At 36.6% G+C, this 27186-nt stretch overlaps 1 pseudogene; it reads left to right on the plus strand.

The window, feature by feature from the left end:
- Positions 1 to 4853: 4853 nt before the first annotated feature.
- LOC128125805 (vomeronasal type-2 receptor 116-like) lies at positions 4854 to 25974 on the plus strand (annotated as a pseudogene).
- The last annotated feature ends 1212 nt before the right edge of the window (positions 25975 to 27186 follow it).

The following is a 27186-nucleotide window of genomic DNA, read 5'->3' on the forward strand; positions in this document are numbered from 1 at the left end:
CTTGATAGAAGAGAAAGTAGGAAGTAGTCCTGAGCTCATTGACACAGGAGCCCACTTCATAAATATAATGCTAGTTGCACAGACATTGAGAGCAACAATTAATAAATGAGACCTTCTGAAACTGAGAAGCTTCTGTAAGGCATAGGACATGGTAAATAAGACAAAACATCAGCCTAAAGAATGGGAAAAGATCTTCAACAACCCCACATCTGACAGAGGACTGATCTCCAAAATATATAAAGAACTCAAGAAACTAGACTCCAAAGTACCAGAATTCCAATTAAAAATGGGCTAAAGATAGAAACAAAATATTCTCAAAAGAAGAACCTCAAATGGCAGAAAGACATTTAAGGAATTGCTCAACATCCTTAGTCATCAGGAACATGCAAATTAAAATGAACATCTTACACCTATCAGAATGGCTAAGATCCAAAATACAGATGACAGCTTATGTTGGAGAGGATATGGAGCAAGGGGAACACTCCCCCATTGTTGGTGGGAGTCCAAACTTGTACAGTTTCTTTGAAAATCAGTATTGTGATTTCTCAGAATATTGGTCATCAATCTACCTCAAGACCCAATGAAACTACTCTTGGGCATATACTAAATGATCCTCAATCATACCACAAGGAAACCTGCTCAACTATGTTCATAGCATCTGTATTTCTAATAGGCACAACCTGGCAACAACCTAGAAGCACCTAAACCAAAGAATGGATAAACAAAATGTAGTACATTTACACAATGGAGTATTACTCAGCTGTAAGAAAAAAAAAGGACATCATGAAATTTTTAGCCAATTGAATGGAACTAGAAAATGTCATCCTGAGTAAGATAACCCAGACTTAGAAAGACAAACATGGTATGTACTCACTCATAAGTGAATACCAAACATAAAACACAAGATGACCATTCTACAAACCAAAGATCCAGGGAAGCTAGGTAACAAGGAAGATCCTAAGAGGGATGCATAGATTACCCTGAGAAGGGAAAATAGATGAGATCCCCTGAGTAAGCTTGGTGTGGGGGACAATAGAGAGGAGAAAATGGGGGATGAGAACATGAGGGAAAAAAATGATCTAGCTGGGTTAGGGATGGAGTAGGAGAACAATGAAAGAGATACGTTGATAGAAGCAGACATTACGGGGTTAGCTAGAAACCTGGTGCTAGGAAAATTCCCAGGAATCCACAAGGATAACCCCAGCATTGACTACTAGCAATAGTGGTGACTGTACATGAACTAGCCTACCCCAGTAATAAGATTGGTCAATAAACTAACAGTCATCAAAGAGCTTTCATTCAGTAACTGATGGGAGCTGATGCAGAGATCCACAGCCAAGCACTAGGCCATGCTCCAGGAGTCCATTTGAAGAGAGTAAAGAGGGATTATATGAGAATGGATTGTCAAGATCACTATGGGGATATCTATAGACATGACTGAACCAAATCCATGGTAACTCATGAATTTAGGCTGGCAGTTGTATAGCCGAGACCAGAGTAGGCCCTCTGCATATAGGAGGCAGTTGTACAGTTTAGTCTACTTGAAGGCCCCTGGCAGTAGGATCAGGTGCTTGAGCTGGTTTTTTTTAGCCCATTATGTATGGTGGGATGCCTTTCTAAGCCTTGATACAGGAGGAGGGCTTTCTCCTGCCTCAACTAATTTATCAGGCCTTGTTCACTCCCCATAAGAGGCCTTACCATTTTGGAGAAGGGGATGGGGCAAGTTAGTGGGAACAGGAAGAGGAATTGGAGGAGGTTCTGTGGTTGGTATATAAAATGAATTTAAAAATTCTTAAATAAAAAAAATTTCAAACCCCCTTTGTATCAATAGTTGTTGCTGGCTCTGCAGCAGGGGTTCCTTGGCATCTGGGAGCTATACCTTGGATCCCTCCAAATATAAGTCTAAATATTTTAATGAAGAGAAGTTACCGTCATTTGGAATGCTGTTTCTTTCTATATCTGTATCACCTTCCTTCCTGTCTACCACAGTATCATGGTAAATGCCATGGTGGCCTTATAAATATTCCCCATCACAGCTTCCTGTGCAGGAACTCTAGGCTTCATCATCATTACACACTCTCAGTATTCTAAATCTTTAAGAACATACCCTTAAATTAGGGAATATGAGGTCTCAACTCAGGCAATACTACAGCTACCATTGGAAAAACCAAACACATCTGTTCTGCCACAAGCATATAGGTCCAGTATTGAGTTAATCTAAGTTGTACTTGGATAGCCCATCACCCTGATATTTTAGTACTGCATATAAAATTTTGGTTAGCCTCCATTCCACATAGATCTCACCTACAATTTCATTTTAAGAACTGCTTTCAATGGATCTGATACTTTTGTATTCTGTGTGGTATAACATGGATGAGTTTTACACAATGAAAGATTTCATTCAGGAACATAAGAGTAATCATCAGTCCTTGAGAAAGACCATTAGAGAGCAATAGTGCATTAGATCACAGACAACAGGAATTGTGACTTACAGGGAAAGGAATACTTCCTATTAAACCTGGGAGAGCAGCTGAAGAGATGATTGGTGGTTAATAGTATAGTTAGTATCTGTAACTATTTTAGAGGCCCAGAGTTTAATTCCCAGTACCCATATAATAGCAGCTCACAATACATTGTAACTTGAGTTACAGAGCATCCTATAGTTCTAATTTTCTGTCGCTTCAGCAACCATGAGGTGCACAGACAAACATGAATAAAATGAAAAATAAATATTAAAAAATAAAACTTAAATATCAATTTTATTAAGAGAAATATTAAATTAAAAACAAGAGAAAAGTCCTTCCTAGACAAAATGACAAGGGTACTATGTGGTTATTTATAAGAGAAATTAGTGACTTCATAGTTTATTTCCTTTTAAAACATTTCTATTAACATACTGTATCTTTCATGCTGATCTATTTTATTTACATATACGCATGATCATGCTGTTCTAAGTTAAAAATTACACCACAATACTTCATCAATGATGCCCTCCCTTAGAAAGGGCAATATGATGAGTTTCAGAGAAGACAGTGACTTTGATATCCTTTTAAGCATTAGTGGGATCAATTCCTCACTACAATCTTTTCTCTATGATTTATGTTTTGGCATAGGCAATGGAACAAGGACATGCTATGTAGGGCTATAAATTACAATTTGCAAAATCACAGCTCTGGTGACTCCTTTGCATCATAGAGAGATCCACAGTGAGTGCAATCTAAGACTTTAAACTGATTATGTGGCTTCTTAGAATGATCAGTGTACTTATGGAGCAGGCCTATGATAAAATATTTCTGTGAAGAAAAGAAAAAAGTTAGGTTTTAATGGATTTTTGGTAAAAATTTGAGAATCCCATGGTGAGAAATTTCATTCTTCTTTTTTATCCTGACATGATCAGACACAAGACAACCTGGGACTTGAACCTGGTTCCTCTGGAACATCAATTATTGCTCTTAACCACTGAGCCATGTCTCCTTCCTGAGAAATTTCATATTACTGTCAGGTCTGCATCCCAATAGTGTCTGAGTCTTTACCCTAGATGCAAAAATTTTGTTAAGATGAATTGCAAGATATGACAGTAAGTATAGAAATAACTTGTTCTGTTCCCATGCAGAAGAGACAAGAAAATTGAAGTCAGTATTGGAAAGTTTCACCTTATAGTCAGGACTTTGTCCTGTGTGCCAAAGTTGATATCATATATTAATTTACTAAGGTTTAGACATATTTCAGCACAGCACAATTTGGCAAAAAGTTTCCCCGGTGATAGATAACTCAATCCCATTCGCACAATGGAAACTCTATGGAAAGTGCAGGTGACATCTTCTATAAAGATGGTTTATGTAGATTTACTACATGTGAACATTTTCCGTAAAGATACGGATTCCATTTTCTAAGTGGAAAGTCTCAAGGCATGTGTCTAGGGGAGAATGAGTGTAGATCCAGCCACACAGACAGAAAAAAAGCTCACCAGGCCATTAAAAATTCGACTACTAGCCTTCTAGGTGGAAATCAAATTCTACATTTCTCCTTTTGAAAGGAAAACCCCCTGTGCTTAACATTTCTATCTCCCCTAATGTTTATCTGTGAGTACGAGAACTTCTATACCTTCTATAATGAAGAAGCTCATAATGAAAACAGTCTTAATTTCTGCACTAAAATTATGTGGCACAATTAGAACTAAGGAATTCAGTAGGGCCATTGATGTTCCAAAATTGAGAAATAAGCTGATTGTGTTGTGTGTAGTCTATAGATACTGACACACTATAAAATGAAATCCTGGGATTCCTAGACTCATTATGTCAGGAATACACCCACTGGTTAACTTTGATTTGGAAAGAATGATGGTCTCCTTATTTTATATGCTTTATGCTGCATGGGCCTTTTTCACCCTCTCTCTTTTCTCCCTTTTTTTTCACTAGCACAGCAAACTCTGACATGGCATGTTTGCCACAGCCTCAGCTGGTCACATAGGAAAAGTTTCTTGCTTCATACCTGTGACCAAATTATCCTAAGAGGATGTCATCCCCGAGATCTTGTCCATCAACTTGGCTGAAGCTGTGATGCCTATGGCTAGAGAAGAAGATTCACAAATATATTTTCCAACTTGTTTTTCACCTGAATACAGGGCCCCAGATGCAGAGCCTAAGGGAAGAAGAAAAGATTCCAGAATTCTCAGTGGCAGAGGGAAAGGAGGAAACAGAAAATGTTTGTATTGCTTAGTGTGACAGCCTCACTCATCAACAAGGTTAGAAGTACATATACTCACAAACATATGAGTTGATTATATATCTCCTGGATTCCTTACTATCTGCATCTAGCTTACTTAGAGCTTGGCAGACACACTTGTTAGTAGAATGTCCTCATGGACATTTATCCTTGAGCTTCTCCTGATTCCCAATTTTGTATGTGCCTATAGCAGCTCTGAATGCTATTTCAAAATCAAAGAAGATTTTCACCATGAAGGAGAAGTGATGATTGGTGTATTTTTCCCTATTCATATTTTCTACACAATCAACAAAATTCCACATGCATCTCTAGTACACTATTTCTCAGACTTCCATCTACAGTAAGTGTCATTGTTTAAGTATTCTTTTTTGAACTCATAATTTCTTTATGACTGAGGTGATGTATGGATTCAAACTTCCATTTTCCATATGTTTATCATCATGACACCCTGTGTTCTATACTTAAATCTATTTTAAGGTATGTTCCTGTTCACTTCTTTTTTCTTCACAAGATAGTAAGGGGATGCAAGAAAATTTTTATTGATTTTTGTTTCCAAAATTTATATTTTTAATCTTGTGATCTGATTTGCCATGTTTTTACTGCCACAAGGTTTTGCATGTTATCCATGTTATGTCTTCACAGAAAGGCTGGTTTTCTCAAAGGTTGATACAGTACTTAAGGGAATTCTAGAAAGCTAGATGTGCTACTGTGAGAAAAGTTGATGCCACTGAAAACTGTGTCTCTTGAGTGTTGGAGGTGATGCTAGAGTGTCAAGACCTGCCTATGTTAGATGTCACTGATTCAGGATCAGTGATATCAGATTTAGAAGTTGGGCTACTTGTTTGCTGTCAAAAAATCTCTGCCAGTGTATGAGTGTAGTATTACGTCCATTGTCTTCTAATCTTTAAATGTCAGTTATGTTTATGATTTACCTATTTGATTCATGTATTTCTAACAAGATTTATTCTCATTTTCATATATTTGTTTTATGGAAACACTGACTTGGATGGTGGCCACATAGGGCTGTTTCTTATTAAGTTAGAAACAAAATCAAACTAAATTTGTGATGGGAGAATCCTATCATGATTATAAAAGGTTACCATGAGCATCTCGTGTTGTTTCCTTTTTTTCACACAGGGTAGAGCACACAAATGAGTTTTTTCTTCAAATCTAAAAGCCTTCTTTCATGCTTCTGAATACATTCATTATTTTAGTGTGGGGAATTATATATATGTAGTCTTTCTTATTTTAAAGAGTCATGATGATTTTATTTAACCTTTCTTGGCTTCCTAGAAGCAGTATTTAGGAATTTGAAAATCTGTAATTCATTAAAAAGATCAAAGTAGGAGGCATTCAGATGCAGCCCACCAGAAAACACTTATTTTTACATACCCAATATAAGATATAAGAAAATCAGCATTTCTATGAGTCTGTGAATGTTTTCATAGTGCTTCATTTTTAAGGGTAACCATATATTTCATGAAAGTGGGTATTTTTATTGACCTATTTTTGTTTAATCTGTCAGTACACTAGGTGCTAAACCAGTACCCCATGTTTCATTCTTCATCATGTCCTCTGCAACCTATAATTGTTCTTGGTACATCTAAATCTCAATCCCCTAAATGTATCCATTGACTTAATAAACATACCATTCTAAAACCTGAGTGAGGGCTCAGCAGCCCAAGAGCTCCATAATTTTAAGTAAGAAAAAAACTTCCCACATTCAGTAAATGACCACATTACTCACCAGTCTAAGGTGTAGGGGGGAATTTACTGTTGCATTTTGCTGTGGGATGGTCTGTATGTCAAGTGTATTGCTGATTGATCAATAAATAAATCACTGATTGGCCAGTGACCAGGCAGGAAGTATAGGCGGGACTAACAGAGAAGAGAATTGAGAGAACAGGAAGCTGAGTCAGAGAGACACTGCCAGCTGCCATCAGGACAAGGAAGATGTAAAGTACCGGTAAGCCACAAGCCACGTGGCAAAGTATAGATTTATAGAAATGGATTAATTTAAGCTGTAAGAACAGTTAGCAAGAAGCCTGCCACAGCCATACAGTTTGTAAGCAATATAAGTCTCTGTGTTTACTTGGTTGGGTCTGAGCGGCTGTGGGACTGGCAGGTGAGAGAGATTTGTCCTGACTGTAGGCCAGGCAGGAAAACTCAAGCAACAGCATTTAAATAGCTTTTAAATTGAAAATAGATTCTTCTCATGGACAATACATCCCAACCACATTTCCAGCTCCCTCCATTCCTATCAGCTATTCCCCACCTCCTCTATCCCAAATCCACTCTAACACATTTCCCTTCAAAAAGGAGCAGGCCTCCAAGAGACAACAACCAAACATGACAAAACACAACAAGAAAAGGAAAATATCCTCCTATGAAGGCTGGACCAGGCAACCTAGTAGGAATAAAAGACTCCCAAGTACAGGCAAAAGAGTCAGAGACACTTTCTCCCACTGTTAAATCCCAGAATAAAAACACAAACCTGACAGCCATAGCATACAAGCAGAGGACCTGGTGGCAACCCATGCAGGCCCCATGCTTGTAGCTTCAGTTTCTATGACCCCTTATGAGACCTGCTTAATAGATTCAGTGGCCCATATTATCCTGATTTCCCCCATGCTATCTGACTCTACCAATATTCCTATCTCCTTTTCAATGGGATTTCCTGATCTTTGAGAAGAGGGATTTGATGGAGACCTCCAATTTAAATTTCTCACGTAGTGTCTTGCTGTGGGACTGTGCACCTACTTCCATCTGCTGTCAGATGAAGCCTCACTCATGACAACTGGACAAGGAACCAATCTATGAGTATCTTAGAATGATTTCATTGATTTTTTTCCAGTACTGTTTGGTTCTATCCAAGGCTCTGGGCAATTCAGTTTCAGGTTCCTTGCCATCCAGGCAGCACTGGTCATGAGCTCCCTCTTGAAGTAAGTACTTCAAATACTAGACAGTGGTTGTTCACTCCTACAAGATACATGAGTACTGCTCTACAATTGTCCAAGCACATCTTGCAGTCAGGACAGATTGTAGGTCAAATATTTTGTGGCTTGGTTGTCATTTATGTTTCTCTTTAGGTAGACTGCAGAGCATCTTTCCTCACCAAAGAGACTAGAACAGAGAGGTGAAAGTACCATGCAGGTAATAGCTTGACTGTTCTATGTTGTGTCCGATCTGTGAATGTTGTCCTACACAATTAGGCGCTTCTGATAGTTTTGGAGAGTGGTCCTCTCTCCTAGCATCAGCTGGGTTGTTTGGGTATCACCAAAGAACCATTTTGGCCGACAACTCAATCAAATGCACAATGGCCCATCACTGGAAGTTTTGCCTGGCTACAGAAGATGGCTAGTTCATACTCTACATCCTTTATTAGTAGCATGTTCACTAGGGTCCTCCTCCAGGAAGTTTCCACAGTACTAAATTTCCAAAGAATTCCCCTAAGTGACCTCTAATTCTATTTGTATTTCCCTGCACTTATTCTCTACATCCCTTCACCCCAACCAGATCCCTCCTGCTCCTATATCCACCTGTCCCAATCAATTCTCAAAACTTATTCTATTTCCCCTTTCCAGGGATATCCATGCATTCCTCCCTTAGAAACCTCCTCTTTACCTAACCCTTATGAGTCTATGGATTATAGCTTCACTATTATTTACTCAACAACTAATAACCACTTATAAGTGAATACATACCATATTTGTCTTTCTAGGTCTGGGCTACCTCACTCAGGATGATTTTTTTTCTAGTTTCAGTCATTTGTCTGCAAATTTTATAATATCCTATTTTTAAACAGCTAAGTAATAGTCCATTGTGTAAATATACCATATTTTCTTCATACGCTCTGTGGTTGAGGGATATCTAGTTGTTTCCAGTTTCTGGCTAATAAGAATGGAGACAAAATTAAAATAGTTGAGCAAGTGTAATTGTGTAGGATGGGGGCAGTCCATTGTGTTTATGTCCAATAATGCTATAGCTAAGTCTTGAGGTAGATCAATTCCCAATTTTCTTGGGAACTGCCATATTGAATTCCATAGTAGTTATACAAGTTTGTGCTCCCACCAGCAATAGTGGAGTGTTCCCCTTGCTCTTTATCCTCTCCAACATGAGCTGTCACTTCTGTTTTTGGTTTTTGTTTTTTTATCTTAACCATTCTGACAGGTGTAAAATGGAATATCAGAGTTGTTTTGATTTGCATTTTGCTGATGGCTAAGAATGTTGAACATTTCGAGTGTTTCTTGGCATTTTGAGATTCTTCTATTGAGAATTCTCTGTTCAGATCTGTGGCCCATCCTTTCATTGAATTATTGGGGGTTTTTTATGCCTAGTTTCTTGAGTTCTTTATATATTTTGAATTTAAGACTGCTATGGGATGTGGAATTGATAAAAATATTTTCCCATTCTGTAGTCTGCTGTTTTGTTATATTGATCTTGTCCTTTGCCTTACAGAAGCTTATAAGTTTCATGAGGTCCCTTTTCTTAATTATTGGTCATAGTGCCTTCACTATTGGTGTTGTGCTCAAAAAGTTGTCTCTGTGCCAATGCATTCAAGGTTGTTCCCCACTTTCTCTTTTATTAAGTTAATTGTGTTTGGTAATATGTTGGGGTCTTTTATCAATTTGGAGTTCAGTTTTGTTCAGGGTGATAAATATGGAACTATTTGCATTCAGACATCCATTTTGACTTGCACCATTTGTTGAAGATGATTTCTTTGTTCTAGTATGCATTTTTTCTTTATCAAAGATCAGAAGTATGTGGGTGTGTGGATTTATTTTGGGGTATTCAATTAATTTTGATTGATGGACATGTATTTGTTTATGTCAATATCATTCAGGTTTTTTTTTATTACTGTACTTCTGTAGTGCAATTTGAAATCAGGGATGTGGATACCTCCAGCATTGTTTTCTTTATTTTTCAGGTTTGATTTAGCTATTCTGTGCATTTTTGTTTTTCCATATGAAGTTGATTATTGTTCTACCAAAAGAATTGTGTTGGAATTTTGATGGGCATTATATTGAATTCATATATTGCTTTTGGTAGGATGGCCATGTTAATTATGTTAGTCCTACTGATCTATGACCATGGAGTTCTGTCCATCTTCTGATATCTTCTTCAATTTCTTTCCTCAAAGGCTGGAAGATTTCATCATGCAGTTCTTCAGCTTACTTGGTTTAAGTTACTCTGAGTTTATGTTACTTGTTATTGCGAAGGGTGTTGTTTCCCCGATTTCTTTCTCAATTGTTTTGCTAATTTGATTTTATGAAGGCTACTGATTTTTTTTAGTTGAGCTTTTATCTAGCTACTTTGATGAAGATGTTTATCAGTTGTAGGTTTTTCCTGATGAATTTTTTTAAGGTCACTTGTGTATATTATCATATCATCTACAAATATTGACACATTGATTTCTTCCTGTCAAGTTTTACTTCCTCAATCTCTTTCAGTTGTCTTAGTGCTCCTGATAAAACTTGAACTACTTTACTGAATAGAAATGGAAAGAGATGGCAGACTTGTCTTGTTCTTCATTTTAGTGGAATTCAATTGAGTTTCTCTCAATTTAATTTTATGTTTGCAACTTGTTGTAAATTGCTTTTCTCATGTTTAGGTGTATGTTCCTTGTATCCCTGATCTTTCCAAGATTTTCATTATGAAATGGTGTTGGATTTTGGTTAATGTTTTTTCAGCATCTAATGAGACAGATGGTCATGTGTCTTTTTTCTTTCAGTTTGTGTATATGGTGGATTACATTGACTGATTTTTGTATGTTGAACTATCCCTGCATCTCTAGGATCAAGCCTACTTGATCATGGCAGATGATCTTTTTCATGTGTTCTTGGATTCAGCTTGTTCTTTTGCATCAAAATTTGTGACAGAAATTGGTCTGTATTCTCTTTCTTTTTTAAATCTTTGTATGGATTTGGTATCAGGGTGACTGTGACTTCATAAAATGAATTTGGCAATTTTCTTTTTGTTTCTATTTTGTGAAATAATTTGAGGAGTGCTGTTATTGGGTTTTCTTTGTAAAGCTGGCATAATCCAATGGTAAAACCATATATATTTCAGGGAGTGGCTTTATTTTATTTATTTATTTATTTATTTATTTATTTATTTATTTATTTTTGGCTTTTTGAGACAGGGTTTGTTTGTGAAACAGCCCTGGCTATACTGGAACTCACTTTGCAGACCAGGCTGGCCTCAAAATCACAGAGATATGCCTGCCTCTTCCTCCCAAGTGCTAGGATTAAAGCCATGTGCCACCACCACCCAGCTGGGAAGTGGCTTTTAATACTGCTTCTATTTCCTTAACAGTTATATGTCTATTTAAATTGTTAATCTGATCTTTATTTAACTTTGATAAATGACACCTAAGTCACCTGTCAAGAAAATTGTCCTTTTTTTTAGTTTTTTTTTTCAGTTTTTCCAATTTTAGTGGAGTACATGTTTTTAAGCTATGTCTTTATGGTTCTTTGGATTTTCTCAGTGTCTGTTATATACCACTTTTTGTTTCTGAATTTGTTAATTTGGATATTCTTTCTCTCCTTTTTAGTTTGTGTAAGGGTTTGTCTACCTTGCTGATTTCCTCAAAGAACCAACCATTTATTCCAGTGATTCATTGTATTATATGTTATTCTGTGTATTTCTTTTGGGGAATTGAGACTATTGACATTGAGAGATAATAAAGACCAATGATTATTAATTCCTATTATTTTGCTGTTGGTTTTGATGTTGGTGGGATGTGCGTGTGTGTGTGTGTGTGTGTGTGTGTGTGTGTGTGTGTGTGTGCATGTTTGGATGTGTGTGTTTTGAGCTTCCTTTTTTGTTTTGTTTTTCTAGTGTGAGATTATTTATTTCATGTTTTTCTTGGATATACTAATCTCCCTTTGGTTGGAGTTTTCCTTCTAGCACATTCCATATGGTGGGATCTGTAGATATATAGATATAGATACATTAAATTTATTTTTATCACGGGAATAACATATTTTCTATGAATGATTACTGAAATTTTTGCTTGGTTTAGTAATCTGGGCTGGCATCAGTAGTCTCTTGGGGTCTGCAAGACATCTATCCAAATTCTTCTATCTTTTAAAGTTCTCATTGAGAAGTCAGCTCTAATTCTAATAAGTGTCCCTTGTGTTCCTTTGTCTTTTTCCTTGAACATTTTAGTAGTCTTTCTTTGATCTGTATGTGTTGTATTTTGATTATTTTTTTTTTTTTTTTTTTGGTTTTTCGAGACAGGGTTTCTCTGTGTAGCTTTGTGCCTTTCCTGGGACTCACTTGGTAGTCCAGGCTGGCCTCGAACTCACAGAGATCCGCCTGGCTCTGCCTCCCGAGTGCTGGGATTAAAGGCGTGCGCCACCACTGCCCGGCTTGTATTTTGATTATTATGTCACAGGTGACTTTCTTTTCTGATCCAATCTAACTGGTGTTCTCTAAGGTTCTTTACTTTTGTAGGCTTCTCTTTCCTTAGGTTAGCAAAATTTTCTTCTATGACTTTGTTAAATATATTTTCTCTGCCTTTCAACTGGGATTCTTCTCCTTCCTCTTCTCTTATGTTGTTTAAGTTTAGCCTTTTTATACTGTCCCAGATCACTTGGATGTTTTGTATCAGGAACTTTTTCTAGATGTAACATTTTTCTTTGACTGATATATCTATTTCTTCTATTGTATCTTCAATGCCTAAGGTTTACCCTTTTATCTCTTATATTCTGTTGGTGGAGCTTGTCTTTATATTTCTTGTTTTCTTTCCAAAATTTTTATATGCATGTTTCCCTCAGTGTTGGTTTTGTTTATTGATTCTACTCCCATTTTCAGGTCTGGAACAATTCTATTTGTTTCCTTCAACTGTTTTTTTTCTTGGCTTTCTTTAAGGAATTTATGGATTCCTCCAATTGTTTGTGTTTTTCTTGATTTTTTCTAAAGAGATTTGCTCATTTCCTCTTTAAAGACCTCTATCATCTTTATATAATTGGTCTTAAGGTCTTTGTCTTATACATCAAATATGTCAAAATATTTAGGATCTGTTGTAGCATAACTGGGTTCTGGTGGAAACATATTTCCCTGGCTGTTATTTATTGTATTTTTATGCTGGTGTTTATTTATCTGGGGTTGGGGAGATTATAGTTAGAAGTGTTGATTTCTGTGTTTGTCTTATTTGAGTTGTTATATTCTTTATTGTTTTCTGTTTGTTCTGTGGATCTTCAGAGGGTGTGTTGGGTGTGTGATGCCTGTTTTACTTGCCTGCTCACTTGTGAATTTGTGGAGAGCGCTTCCTGTTGTTGGAGGCTAGGGATGAGTATGCATAGTGGGGATGGTCTCTGAGATCCACAGCAGCTATGAGTAGGGAAAACAGGAGGCTGCAGGTGGGAAGGGATGAAAATGAGGATTCAGTCTGAGGGAATAGAGAAAGACTAAATTTTCGACAGGGAATTTACCTGTTTTCTGGAAGGCATGACCAACAGTTGGGAAGGGGCCATCCATGTGAATTAAGGTCTGGTAAATACCTATGATGTGGAGACAGGGGGTAAAGGGACAGGCTACAGCTGGTGTTGTGTTGCAGTAGTAGGGAATAGCCTGTAGGTTTTGTCTGAGGAAACAGAGAGAATGTAGAAGTTCTGTGTACAGCCTACTTGGACATACACATATGTTTGCAAAGAGGTCTTATGTTCTCTCTTCTCAATTGTGCTTCCTCACTTTTAAGATATAAAATATATTATTTTGTAATTATCATATTTTAAGAAGTCACAGCTGTAATTGTAACATTAGGTTTTAATTCCAAACCAAATTCATGATAGGAAAACAGTATTTTTATTGCAAAATAATTATCAGCCTTATCTTATGGAATACATTTCCTAAATGTATGGTTTTCATACAGGATAGACCACACAAATATATACTGCAACTATAAAATCTTCTGCCTTCCTTCTCACTTAGTACCTTATTTACCATGGCTTTTATCTTTCATCATGGCTTGATTGCTGTATCCTAAGTATAATAAAATATCCCTTGAAATTTAGTATTTTTATATTTTTTACTATAGATATATGTATGTATGTATATTACTAAGTACTAAAAGCCAAAACATTTCCTTGATAAATGTTACAATATAATGTTTGTTTTAAAGATTTTGAATTCCATATTTAATGTTAGAAATCACATGAAAACTCACTTTGACTAACATTTATTAGCCTATGTCTTCTGGTAATTACTAAAGCTTTTTTTTTTCTTTTGAGAATCACAAATAGATAAACATAAGGACATACACACTTAAACAAATATGTACTATATGCATTTTAGGAATGGGAAAAGTATAAAATGTGCCATTTCCAATTTTCTAGAACATTTCTCATATAGATAAAACCATCCTGGTTTCCTTGTTCACATCTTCTCTTCTGTGTATTATCAGTGAAAAAGGGTCTAACTCATAATTGTATCTTGATTCTGAGCATTTTGCTCCGTAATTGCCTGTGGCCTGGTGGAATTTTTCTTTCAATGGATGGCTGCCCTGTGAGATTTCCCGTTTTTCTCTGAAAATGGTGAAAGTAATTCTTGAATGTTCACTGAATTTTTTATTGAAGAATATTTGTCCTGAATTTATTTATTTGAGACCCATATCTTTGTTGTCTCTCCTGTTGTAGCCACTGAATTTTATTCATCTCCAACTTGTATTTTATTTGGCACTTGGATCTTATTTTTTTTCTTTTTTAAATTTTATTTTATTCAATTAACATTTTTCATTTACTTTACATATTGACCACAGTTTCCCCTTCCACCTCTCCTGTTCCTTCTCCCCTGAATCCCATCTACCCCATTCCTCATCTAGATTCCTCCTCTTGAATCTGATTTTCTACCTCTCTTTTTTCTAAGTGTTTTTCACAGAGAAGACAACCCATCAGATATATAGCAGCCTCCCTGATGTAAGGGTATTTGGTAGGTCTCCTTGAGGTGAATGCTGACACTTGCATTGTCAATGCTGTGGGGACTTTTTGTTAACCATTTATCTCAATCTGTAAGTTACAGGAATAAACCATTACGGCATTTACCTCTAGTAACAATTCAAACTTTTGTGGATTGGTTTTTCTCTGACCTGAATAACAAAATAATGTATATATAATGTTATTTTTGCATTTATTATAATCAAATAAGTAAACAATGATATCTCTTATAATTTGCAATGGAAATTATATGATGCTAGAATCATTTCAAAAACCATACAAACATTCTAAGATTTCTAACTGCTGTGGGATGTTCTGTATGGCAAATGTGTTGCTGATTAGTCAATAAATGAAACACTGATTGGCCATTGGCTAGGCAGGAAGTGTAGGCGGGACAAGGAGGGGAATAAAGCTGGGAAGTGGAAGGCTGAATCAGAGAGACACTGCCAGCCGCCACAATGAGAAACAGCATGTGAAGATGCCGGTAAGCCACGAGCCACGTGGCAAGGTATAGATTTATAGAAATGGATTAATTTAAGCTGTAAGAACAGTTAGCAAGAAGCCTGCCACAGCCATACAGTTTGTAACCAATATAAGTCTCTGTGTTTACTTGGATGGGTCTGATGGCTGTGGGACTGGCAGGTGACAGAGATTTGTCCTGACTGTGGGCCAGGCAGGAAAACTCAAGCTACATTTTCCTACTGATGTGTCTGTAAATTCTGCTACCATTATCAACCTGCTGACTATATTGTATATTATCAGTTATGCAAATTGTCAAAGGAGAAAATAAATGATGTGACTACAAGGCCAAGACTCTGTTTTGTAACTCTACACTAACATACCCAGTCTCTATTATTTTTACATGTGTTTAAAGTACAATTCTCCTTCTTGTTGAACATGTCCAACATATAAAAAATAGTATTTTTCTCTATTAAGTCATAAATGTTTCTTAGTATGAACTATTTTGTTATTAAATCAAGAAATAATTTACAAAATACAACATTGTAAATAATATTTTATTAATTTTTAGTGAGTTCCAAATAACATATCTCAATCATACTAATCTCAAAATCTCCCCAACTATTTGAACCTACACACACACACACACACACACACACACACACACACACACACACAGCACTTCATGTCCTCTGTTTTCATTTTAAATACACTATATTACTGGAGATGTCCTGGTCCTATGTCTGTTAACAATCTTATTCCTCTGTGGTTTATATATTATGCACTTCAAAAAAACTATCAGGGGTTCAGAAAACATAACAGCCACTCTATTAAACATAGAGTTTAGGTAGTGGTAGCACACACCTTTAATCCTATCATTCCAGGAGCAGAGATCCACCTTGATCTCTGTGAGTTCAAGGCCACACTGGAAACAGCCAGGCATGGTGACACAGCCTTTTAATCCCAGGAGGTGATGGCAAAAAGCAGAAAGTTATATGAGGAGTGAGGACCAGAAACTAGAGGCTTTTAAGCTTTTAGTCTTTTAGCAGTAATTTAGCTGAGATCCATTTGGGTGAGGACTCAGAAGCTTTAAGTATGAAGATTTGTGGAAACAGAATCAGATGAGGAATTGTTCAGGTGAGTTTAGCTGTGGCTTGTTCTGTCTCTCTGATCTTTCAGAATTTACCCTAATAGCTCATTCCTGAGGTTTTTATTAATAAGACCTTTTAAGATTCAACTTACATACCCCCTCTTCCAAAACATTCTTTGATCCTTAGGTATAGGGGTTATATTGTAAATGCATTCATATGTAGCAGACATCTCATGGTTTGTTAATCTCTGCAATTGTACCCAGTTATGGCAGCCTGTAATGGTCTGTATAGGCTGAACAGAGTAGCTTGTTTAATACAAGGTAAGGATAATACTCACATGTGGATATAGTTATAAGTATTTGAAATGCAGTTACAGGTTATACTGATTCATAAAAGTGGCAGAAGTTGATTCTCCTTTAGACTTAATAGCCTTGCCAGTCACAGGTAGCTGACTAAATACAAAGTTCCAAGCATGGATTTCTTCTTAACCAGAGCTTTTAAGTCCAATTAGGCAACTGTAGGTTATCCCAGATCATCAATGACATAATTCCACCTATCAGAATATCTCATCCATGTTTCTCAAGTAGTGGGTCTTTTGCCTTGTGACTAGATAAGTCTCCTGCTTGATTTTCTCCATAGGAATCTTGCATGACTCTTTCTGTAACTATGAGAGCTATTCCTCTGTGAGGAGGTTCAATGTCAAATGGAGATTGATTCATGCACTGCCGGAGTCCAGCTCCGGATGAGGGCAGGTTCTGAAGATAGGTGGATGCAAGAGCGGTGACAGAGGAATCAGACATGGGGCACTTCTTAATTTTGTTTTAGGAGAGAAGGACAGAGAGGAAGCACATCTTGGTATGGCTTTTCCTACTCTGACAACCTGTATCTCTCATAGGCTTTATTTATGTAGAATTTAGTAAGTAGAGATACATTCATAATATTCCAAAACATAGATCATATCATTTTTTTTGGACATGTGTTTCACTTCTTTTTGCTCATGTTTTAGTCAGCATTAATGAACTATGACAAAACAGAGTTATCATTTTCAATCATTTTTCCTCAGATTTTTACATCATTAATAAACAGATTTATCATTCTTACTCATTAACCTTATAACCCAATTTTTAACAATCTAGAGACACATGACAGCCTGTTCTCTGGCTGGTAGCTTTGGTTGCTTCAAGTGCACTAGACCAAAACAAAATCTTCAACCACTCTGGGCATTTTGCCATGTCTCTGGCAGTGTATTACTAACTCTTAGTGGTCAGAGTGCCCAGGGAAAATCCTCAGGCTAAAGCTGCTGTAGTTTTTATTCAAATCCCTTCAAAATACAATGTTTATATTTTATATCTTTACAGAATTTGGCATTCTGTTTTTCCTTGGCATTATAGTGGCTCTAACTTTTAAGAAAGGGAGGTCCTGACTTCTTATACTTTTATCATTTTTCCACTCTGTACTTTGCTCATCAATATGTCTCCATGTGGGGCAGAGTTGTATGCCATATAATTGTCTGAGTATAGAGTGGGAAGAGGCTTGTAATCTGAGCTGTGGCCAACTCCTCTAGCTCACCAGATCTTGTTGACCTTTTTGAATTTACTTTGTTTGAATATCTTGTTTCAGTGTAAGTACAGGGACAGATGTTTCAAGAATGTCTCATAGCCACATGAAGCGACCTCTGGCTTCTTTATGTGTTACAACCTCCAAGGCATAAGGAAGGCCTTTAAGTAGATTAGGATATCTCCCTAAGAGTTGTGGGGAAATAATATGTTCAGGACTTTCCTGGGGAAGCTTAGAAGCAGCATAAGGAATTTATAGGGAATTTTCTATCAACCCAATATCCCCAAATTGTACAAACATTAAAAGTGCCCCAAGTTTGTAACAGGTAGAGATGAAAACAAAGGTGGCATGGCAGCTATCATGTGGCTCAGCTTTGCTGGATCTTTGACAAGTAGCTGTGCTGGCTTTATGACTTCTGTCATTCCATTCAGATATGGCTGTGCCAATGCACATCCTGATTTTGAAGTGTGTTTTGTCTTTAGCAACTGGACATTATCTTCTATTTCTGGAAACAACTAAGAGTAGTGGCAGTAGCCTCTATTTTGTGGTGAGGTCTCTTTATCCCCCTAACTACCAACTAAAATGGAAATTTCCAATGCCTGCCACCAGTTTGTTTGTTTCTTTTTTTGTTTGTTTGTTTTTTTTCGAGACAGGGTTTCTCTGTGTAGCTTTGTGCCTTTCCTGGAACTCACTTGGTAGCCCAGGCTGGCCTCGAACTCACAGAGATCCGCCTGCCTCTGCCTCCCGAGTGCTGGGATTAAAGGCGTGCGCCACCACCGCCCGGCTCTGTTTGTTTCTTAAAGCAATCTTTTCTGAATTGCAAACTTTGACATTAAGAAAAAGGATTTCTCAGAAAACAAAAGACTTCAGACATAAATGAGATTACCTGAGTTAAGATTCTGAGAAACTACATAAGTGTACATATGTGATCCAGTATCATATATTGTAATGGGGAAAAATACACAAGAAGCCATGGAAATATTTAATGGAGACAATCAGGCACACAGAGTGAGAACTCTAAAGAGAGCCTGTTAATAGAACTTGGAAAGCTATGACTGATCCTTGACATTGTGCTTTGTCTTGCAAATGTAACATTTAAAATTCCTCTATTTTCACAGACAGTGAGACATATATGCATATAATTGACACATAAATACTATAAAATAAAACAAAAACAATATTTTCAAAGAAATAACAACTGTTTATCTAGAGGGTTTGCATTAACATTATACCTAATGATTAGGATATTTTCTTAGAAAATTGCATGCCTTAATCAAAGCATATCACCTTATTATAATTAGAGAATCAGAAAGACCAAAATCAATGAACCAGGATATGTGTTATTTTGTGTCTTTGTTCATATCCACAGATAACTGTTAATGTATCTAAAATAAAAGAAGATATAAACAGAGCTTTCTTGGAACTGTCAAAATTGAGGCATACTTATTTCACACAAATAGCATATTATGCTCATCAGAATTCCAGTCACCTGAAGAAATATATTGAGTATGGATTTTAGGGAAACACTAATATTTTCACTACAAAATATTTTAAAGTAAATCTGTAGATGTGTATAGTCTATGAACTTTTGTGTATTTTTATGTTATGTATGCAGGTATTATTTTAGGAACTATGAATTTCTTCTGGCTCTAATTTTTGCTGTTGAAGAAATCAACAGGAATCCATACCTTCTTCAAACATATCACTGGGGTTTGATTTCTATAATCTCCCATACAATGAACTACAGATTCTTATGAATGCCGGTATTTGGCTCACAGGACTGAGCTATCCCCTCTCTAATTACAATTGTGCAAAGGAGAACAAGGCAGCTGCTGTGATAACAGGAACATCATGGAAAACAGCTGCACACATTGGGACACTCCTGCAACTCTACAAATTCCCACAGGTGAGTTATAGTGTAGAAAAAGAAAACTATATCTCTGGCAATGACATTTCATGTGACTTCAAAGAAGAAAAAAGGACACTTGGATAACGCATCTATAAAATGCACATGTCCAGACACTTGGTGATAGACCCACATTTATATTGCTTAGAACAGAAAGGAAGAAGATGATGGACCAGACAAAATGTGTTTTTGAAAGTGGAAGCTGTGGCAGTAACTTTCTGGAAAACTTGGTCAGAGAGATTTGTCTTTAAAATAAGAATGAACATAACTTCAAACTGACCACTTATTGCTTTTGATTGAGAATATATTTGATGCCAATGTTCTTTCCCTTGTTTTCTATTTTGTTTTCTCTTCAGCTTACTTTTGGGCCTTTTGATACTATCTTGAGTGACCATGGTCAGTTTCCTTCTGTCTATCAGATGGCCCCCAAAGACACATTTCTGTCACTTGCCATTGTCTCTTTGATGCTTCATTTCCACTGGACCTGGGTTGGTCTACTACTCCCAGATGACCACAGAGGAACACATGTTCTATCAGATTTAAGTGAAAAGATGGAGAGTAGTACAGTATGCATAGCTTTTGCACAAATGATCCCAGGCACCTGGACTTCATTTTCCAACAAATTTTGGAAAAGTCTAGGGAAGATCCAGGAATCATTGGCCAATGTCATAATTATTTATGGTGATATTGATTCTCTACAAGGTTTAATGCGAAATCTAGGGCAACAGTTTTTGACACAGAAAGTCTGGGTTACAAACTCTCAATGGGATGTTACCAATCACGCTGATTATTTCATGATAGACTCTTTCCATGGCAGTCTCATTTTTGAACACCACCATGAGGAGATGGATGAGTTTACCAATTTTGTTAGAACCCTTAATCCATATAAATACCCAGAAGACAATTACCTTCCTAAATTGTGGTTTTTGTTCTTCAAATGCCCATTTTCTGAGCTTGATTGTCAACTTTTAGAGAACTGCCAACCCAACGCTTCATTGGAATTCTTGCCTAGGCATATTTTTAACATGGCCATGAGTGAAGAGAGTTACAACATATACAAAGCTGTGCATGCTGTGGCCCACAGTCTCCATGAGATAAGTCTTCAGCAAGTGCAATTACAGCCAAATGAAAATGGGAAGACAATTGTGTTTTTCCCATGGCAGGTAATATGCCTTTGATTATACTGGAACATCACCTTGTAACAGTTTGAGAATTAACTAAGGGACCATTTAATTAACTATTGTGGTTTTTAGTATATTTTATTAAAAAGCAATGCAGAATATATAGATTTTCAGATTTCCACAAATTAATGGAGATCCATTGCTGAGGAATGGGGTGCAAGTGGCAAGGCTGAATTCTGATTAGTCAATATATAATTTCTATCACAAATAATCTCATATCATCCTCATGGGAAGAAAATTCATGAGACAAATTCAGAATTCTTCCATACATATCTTCAAAAAGTAATTACGGAAGTGGATCCTTAAAAAAGCAATGACACAGTTCATTTCAACATTATATTAACACCTAAACAAAGCTTTTAAGCACCCTTTAGTCATCAGGACCCTCATTTTACTCACTGAAATTCTGAATATACTCCAAAAGTAAATGTGTTTGTCTAATTTTTCAAATTGAAGCTTGTCTTATTCAAAAGTAACTGATTCCTTACTTGAGATTGATGTAAGTTTTCTCTTGATGGTGACTGCCCATTAAAAGACAGAATGGAATCCCACTCAATGAGGCAACCATTGCCTCATTAATATATATATCAATGTTATGTTTTACATCAGAGATTAAAATAGTGAGAGAAACACTGTAAAAGTTCTGTTCTATGTGTTGCATGCACTTTAACACAGTTCATCCCTTTCAGCTTCACCACTTCCTAAGGAAAATTAATGTGGAACACAACATGGGTTTAGATTGGAAACAGAAGACAGATGTTGAGTATGACATTCTCAACTTTTGGAATTTTCCAAAGGGTTTTGGACTAAAGGTGAAAGTAGGAACCTTTTCCTCAAATGCTATCCATCATCAACAGTTGTCTTTACATGAGCAGATGATAAAATGGCCAGAAACATTTTCAGAGGTGGGTTATCTATTATGTCAATGCTTTCAATTTACAGTGAAAACAAGAATATGTTTCTCATTGTCATAATCTTTTGTTTCTCACTCAATGCCTATTACTATAAAATCACCCATAGGAAATAACAAAAAGCTACTAACACAAGGTTGATTTCTCATGCCTTGATTCTGACAGATTGAAGTATTTCACTTTAATTTTTTTTAATGTTTGTGTATGGGTTAGTTTATGTCAACTAGACAAAAATATGGGACATCTGTTAAGAAGTAATCTCAATCCTTAAAGTCTCTCTCAGCCCAATGTGTTGGAGAAAGTATGTGCTTAGTGATTTACATTCTGGAAAAGTAGAATAGTTATGGTTTGTTGCTGTGATCAAACACCATGACCAAACATGACTTTGTAGAGTTTATATTCAGTTATGGTTCTGGTAGTATGAGAATTCATTATAGACATGAGGCATGGCAACAAGTAGTATGGAGAGAGAAATAAGGATTTAAGATTAAATTAAATACTACCTCTGTCCATACACAGGTAGTATCCAAAGAAAAGTGGAATTGGGGTAACATTCATTAATATTTTAAAGCCCAATCCAATGATATAATTCTTCCAACAAATCTTTACCTAATAAACTTTAAACATCTGCTCAAATAATGACACCAATGGGAAATAAAAATTTAAATACCTATGATCCTGAGAGGCATTTTTCATCCAAACCACCATGCTATGGGATGTTCTGTATGGCAAATGTGTTGCTGTGATTGGTCAATAAATAAAACACTGATTGGCCAGTGGCTAGGCAGGAAGTATACGCAGGACAAGGAGGAGAATAAAGCTGGGAAGTGGAAGGCTGAGTCAGAGACACTGCGAACCGCCACGATGAGAAACAGCATGTGAAGATGCCGGTAAGCCACGAGCCACGTGGCAAGGTATAGTTTTATAGAAATGGATTAATTTAAGTTGTGAGAACAGTTAGCAAGAAGCCTGCCACAGCCATACAGTTTGTATCCAATATAAGTCTCTGTGTTTACTTGGTCGGGTCTGATTGGCTGTGGGACTGGCAGGTGAGAGAAATTTGTCCTGACTGTGGGCCAGGCAGGTAAACTCTAGCTACACCACCACATAGGGTCTCTGCCAGAATTAATTCACTGACTCTAAACACTTGACAGATCTATTTTGATTCTGTGCTTAGAGTTTCTTCTCTAAACCATTATCTTTTTCCACTTGTGACCCTAGAAAGGGAGAAAATCATGATTTTCATGTGTGTTTTACTTACTTGTCTGGCTACTGCAAAAGAACAAGTAATTAAAATTACATAAGGAAACATTTCTCTTGGATGTCAGTTTGAAGGCACAGTTCATTACCTTTGGAAATACAAGGTTGTAGAAGCATTCGGTGAATGACAGCATCATATTAGTAGCCAGCATTTAGGGAGTAATGAATGCTACTATTCTCATCTTTATACTTTTTACTCATTCTGAACAACAACCAATGACATGGTGATATTTACTTCTTGAGTGGCTCTTGCACCATAGGCAAATTTCTCTTTATAACCCCTCACAAAAATGTGTGAAGGTTTCTTTCCATGATATTTTAAAGAAAGTCCCATCAACTTAACAATTAAAACACATGATTGTGGTGGAAGTAATAGTTGCTAAACCTACTAAACAGTAAGTCCAGAGAGAGGGTCAGTTTAGAAGGATGCCTTGCCTTTCTAAATCAAATCCCCAATGAACCAACTTCCTCATACTTGTCTCTATCTCATTAATATTCCATAACATCCAACACTGTGATAATCTGTTGATCAACTGTAAACATATGGACCTTTTTGATTGGCTCAGTCTTTCAAAACCACATTCATTTATAGATATAATTGTAAGTAAATTAGTTGTACAATATTTAAAACCTCTATATAACCAGGTTTCCTATACAATCCTATGCATTTCAAAACCTTTTCTTTGTTCTTTTCAGATTCCTCATTCTGTGTGTAGTGAGAGCTGTGGGCCTGGATTCAGAAAAGTTACCCTGGAGGCCAAGGCTGTCTGTTGCTATGATTGCACTCCTTGTCCAGACAATGAGATTTCCAATGAGACAGGTAAATGTGGGCTTACAGGGAAATTTCTGACTTCCTTACAGTAGTCTACAATACCTAAGCAAGTAAAAATCTTTGATCATGTAGTGGAGACCAGGGACCTCAAACCAGACCAATGACTCTTTGCAATGAATGCTATCAATTAGAGATGTAAGGACAAAGGGGTATACGATGTGGCTTATTGGGTTGCAAAGGAGCTTCCATGAAGAAATTTTAAATATTTCCCTTTCATATTTTTTAATTTTTTCTCTTGGATTTTGTTCTATTTAGGGGTGCTTGGGCAAGGGCAGATGCACAGGGATGGGGAATAGATGGGATCAAGATACATGATGTGAAAAACATATAGAATAAATTTTTAAAAACTAAAAGAAGAATTGTAAACATAAGAAAGGGGAAAGATCTGGCAAAAAGTCAAAGACAAACTTTTTTCCTTGTTTTTAGCAAGTAAAATGTCACAGTTTATTACAGTCCTTTTGAAGCAGCAACTGCTAGGCACTGGAATTCATACAGTGTTTATGTTTGCAATCCATTGCATATATTGTTTACTAAAAAACATATTTCTTCTGCAAGTAATAATGTGTTTTATTTCACAATGCAATTTAACACATAATTTTAAAGTATCAAACTTAATCCTTTCCAAACTGTATTTCAATCACATTTAGGACTCATATAAGTCTTTGATTTATTGTATCTAATAATTATTCTTCCTAGATCATCCTTTCATACAGATCATTTGATTGTAAATTTGTGCTTGGTCTCATATATATATATATATATATATATATATATATATATATATACACACATATATATTTATATATATATACACAACACACATATAAATTATTTTAAATGACATAAAATTGAAAATCTGGCAATTAATTCAGTTTTTAAGAAATACAAAAAAACTGTGACATAAAATATATGACACATAGCTCAATGTGTGTATTTTTGTTCAAGATGATTTTCAAACATTTTTAAGAACAGAGTTTTAGAAATGTGCCTTTTGAAGATCTAAAACTATTTTAATAGATCTCTGTAGGTGACCATATATGCTTTTACAATGAGAAAATTTTCACTAGAGTACTTATTTCTTTGCTTCAAGAAAAAAAAAGGAAAGTGACTTAGGTAACAGCAATGAACAGGTAATAGGAAAACAATTAAGAGAGAAGGGATCACATCATCATAAACTCACAATCATTTGTTTCTTTCCAGATGTGGATCAGTGTGTGAAGTGTCCAGAAGATCATTTTGCCAACAAGGAGAAGAACCAATGTCTCCAGAAAGTTCTCAGTTTTCTAGCTCATGAAGACCTCTTGGGGATGATTTTCACCAGCATAGCCCTGTGCTTCTCTGCACTCACAGCTGTGGTTCTCGGAGTCTTTGTAAAGCACAAAGATACTCCCATTGTGAAGGCAAATAACCGGTCCCTCAGTTACACCTTGCTCATCACACTCTCTATCTGTTTCCTCTGTCCCTTGCTCTTCATTGGTCATCCCAACACTATCACATGTATCCTGCAGCAGACCATATTTGGAGGTTCATTCACTGTGGCTCTTGCCACTGTCTTGGCCAAAGCTATTACTGTGATTATTGCCTTCAGGGTCACTTTTCCAGGGAGAGTGATGAGGTGGTTAATAGTATCAAGGGCCCCAAACTTCATCATTCTCATATGTTCCCTCATCCAAATTGTTCTCTGTGGAATCTGGCTAGCAACCTCTCCACCCTTCCTTGACCAAGATGCTCATGCAGAATATGGCCACATCATCATTGTATGCAACAAGGGCTCAGCTATTGCTTTCCATTGTGTCCTGGGATATCTCTGCTTCTTAGCACTTGGAAGTTACATCATGGCCTTCTTGTCCAGAAATCTGCCTGACACTTTCAATGAGGCAAAATTTCTCTCCTTCAGCATGCTGGTGTTCTTCTGTGTTTGGGTCACCTTCCTCCCTGTCTACCACAGCACCAAGGGAAAGGTCATGGTGGCTATGGAAGTCTTCTCTATCTTGGCTTCTAGTGCAGCACTTCTTGGCTTCATCTTTGCCCCAAAGTGCTATATTATCTTGTTACGACCAGATAAAAACTCACTTCATTATATGAGGAAAATAAACCATTCCAGAAAAAAATAACACTCTCAAAATCTGGATTAAACTACACCTACTTCCTATGCTAAAAAATAAATACAAATATTAAATACTGCACAACAGCATTCTAATTGTGTATTATAGAATTATAGTATTGGTTAGATTCTATGGGCAATTTTTTCTTCATACAATTGTTTGAGTCTCTCTTTGAAATGGAGCCACAGATTTTTAATGTATGAAATCCAGGTTGTATTTTTTGTGTACAGGACCTCACTATGTATGTGTATTTGCCTAGAAACTTCTATGAAGATCATCATATTTTGAACTCATAGAAGTCTAACTACTTCCTCCAATGTTCTGAGCTTAAGAATGTATGGAGCACCCCTGTACCATGTTTAAAATTTATATCACCATTTAAAGTAGATCATTAATTTTCATGAAACCATTTTAATTCTCTTGTAAACTCCATGCCTATTCTTTTCTGTGCTGAAAGTAGTACATTTATTTTTTATTTATTTAATTTTTTATTCTTTCACTGTGGATTTCACAGAATGCATCTCAGTCCCACTCATCCTCCATCCTTTTATATCCAACCTCTGATCTTGTAACTCCCTCAAGATATAACAAAATTAAATTTAAAGAAAAAGATAAAGAAAATAAAAATCTCATAATGGAAGCTCTAGTGTGACAGAAGTGAATCACACAGTATACACTTTAGTCCATACAATTTTCTTCCAAGTGTTAATTGAAATGAGTCATTGGTATGAGTAAGACCTCTGGTTCCTGCTATACTATTGAATCTGGGCCTTTATTAGGACTGCTTTGGTATATCCTGTTGTTGTCCTATGTCATGTTTTTCCTACAACTTTAGGTCTGCCTGCCCTCTTTGAGTGTTCTAGCAGATCATAAATGGGGTGGAAGTTGTGATGGGTCAACTCATAGCCTTAGTTCTGGACTTTGGTGGTTGCTGGGTTGTTCAGCCCACCAGCTCTCCCTCATCCTCAATACTAGGTTGATTTCTCCACTACATTACCAGCAAGCTCATCATATGGAGTAAGCAGCAAGGAATGAGGCTGTTTCTTCTCTCACACCTTCCCCCAGGGCTCAGCCCCACCTATACCATCTGGGACAGTTCTATTTTTGACCAGATGAGGTACAGGACCTGCTCTACTGAGTGCTGTCATCAGTGAGGTAGTTGGCCAGTTCACCAGTTCTCATTATCTCAGGGCCAACTATACCACCTTCAGGAGGTGGTGG

The sequence above is a fragment of the Peromyscus californicus genome, unplaced genomic scaffold (assembly GCF_007827085.1).
Source record: "Peromyscus californicus insignis strain IS unplaced genomic scaffold, ASM782708v3 Scaffold_4__1_contigs__length_199733344, whole genome shotgun sequence".
In the NCBI taxonomy this organism is placed as follows: Eukaryota; Metazoa; Chordata; class Mammalia; order Rodentia; family Cricetidae; genus Peromyscus; species Peromyscus californicus.